The sequence below is a fragment of the Littorina saxatilis genome, linkage group LG1 (assembly GCF_037325665.1).
Source record: "Littorina saxatilis isolate snail1 linkage group LG1, US_GU_Lsax_2.0, whole genome shotgun sequence".
NCBI lineage: Eukaryota > Metazoa > Mollusca > Gastropoda > Littorinimorpha > Littorinidae > Littorina > Littorina saxatilis.
In genome coordinates this window covers 3,717,644-3,719,177 of record NC_090245.1, presented here as the reverse complement: position 1 = coordinate 3,719,177, position 1,534 = coordinate 3,717,644, and the positions used below count along the sequence as shown (strand labels likewise).

Genomic DNA, 1,534 nt, shown 5'->3' with positions numbered 1-1,534 from the left:
TAACCCACCGAACTCCGACATGGGTTACAGGATCTTTTCCGTGCGCACTTGGTCTTGTGCTTGCGTGTACACCTGGGAGATCAGAAAAATCTCCACTCTTAACCCACCAGGTGGCAGCGACCGGGATTCGAACTTACGACCTCCCGGTAAGGAGGCCGACGTCTTACCACCCTGCCACTGCGCCCGTCTATTCTGTGTTCATTTTCAAATGTTGGACTAGTTTACTGTGGCAGTTTTGTGTTGTGTTCAGGATTGGTTGGGGACACCAACTCTCAAAAATTGTATTTCTTTGTACCCAGATACTGTCCTGCTAGCACTGGTACAGACTTGAGGAACAAAACGGTGAATACTTGTAGATACTTGTAGATACTTGTAGATAAATGGCAAACGGATGGACCTGACTGATTACAGAGTGGCACAGGTGTCAGGACATCTACCTGTGTACTTGGTCAAGCCTTGCTGAGTCACACACTCATTCAGCTGTCAGTGCTTTGGTGATGAACAACAGTCCTGACACAATGAAAGAACTGCGTTTTGCATGTTGAATGTTTCCTATGTGTGTGTGTGTGTGTGTGTGCGCGCATGTGTGTGTGTGTGTGTGTGGGCGTGTATGTGTGCGTACATGTATGTGTGTGTGTACGTGTTTGTGTGTGTGCGTTGGTTTCTGTCTGTGGATAGACGGGTGTATGTGTGCATGTTTGAACAATGTGGGATAACAGCAGGATAGTGTGTAGATAACAACAAAGCTTTTTTATTGTCTGATTATGACAGTATTTTTTCAGAACTTTGTATTTGTTTTAGAAATTAAGATGTTGAAATAAGTTTCATTTAAATGTGTAGATAGTGCGCTGTTCAAAACATGTTTTGGATGAAAATAAAATTGTTGTATAAAATAAAAGCTTTTGAGTGCTTGATGGTATTGCCTGGTGTTTTGTTTGTAAGCATTGTTTATCTTATGATTTTCCTGATCCTTTATCACTGATCTTGGTAGACTATTTCTGTGCCAAGTATTAGTCATGTAGACTCTGCGTTGTAACAATATACACGTGCAGTACAGTGGGTCACCGTTTTTAAGACCTCGACAAATCTGAGAAAATCGGGTCTGAAAAAAGGGGGGTCTTAAAATGGAGGTAAATTTACAGAGGTTATGAAGAGACCATCGAAGAAAGGAAGGTCTTAAAAAGGAGGGAGCCTTAAATTGGGAGGTCTTGAAAGGTATATGCAGACATTCTTCTAACTCAGTCACAACGATGTATATATATATAGCAGGAACCAACCTCATGAAGCAAGTGTAGCGTGAAATGTGTGTTTCTCTGTGAAGAAAGCCCCTGAGAAGGGTGTATGCTATGAGTGTAATATTAGAGCTGTCAGGCTTCATTACTTCTGCATGATATGGACTGAAAACCTATTGGCTTTTTTCAGTGCAGGCTGTTGTAGGTGAGTGTAAGTATAATTCTTTCAGAGATGAAGGTTAAGGAAACCCCCCCTTTTAAGACCCCTGATTTAAGACTCCCTCCCTCCCCCCCCCCCTCCC

The 1,534-nt window shown here is 42.4% G+C and overlaps 1 protein-coding gene across 2 annotated transcripts in view; it reads left to right on the top strand.

Moving 5' to 3' along the window:
- The window catches only part of LOC138959567 (protein virilizer homolog), a 79,663-nt gene extending 78,718 nt beyond the window's left edge, over positions 1 to 945 (top strand). Inside the window, exon 41 of one of the 2 annotated variants that reach the window (XM_070331107.1) lies at positions 1 to 945. This exon is cut by the window's left edge and continues 658 nt beyond it. The gene's annotated coding sequence lies outside the window, so the exon portion shown is untranslated. The other variant, XM_070331115.1, reaches the window with a different exon arrangement.
- Positions 946 to 1,534: the final 589 nt, after the last annotated feature.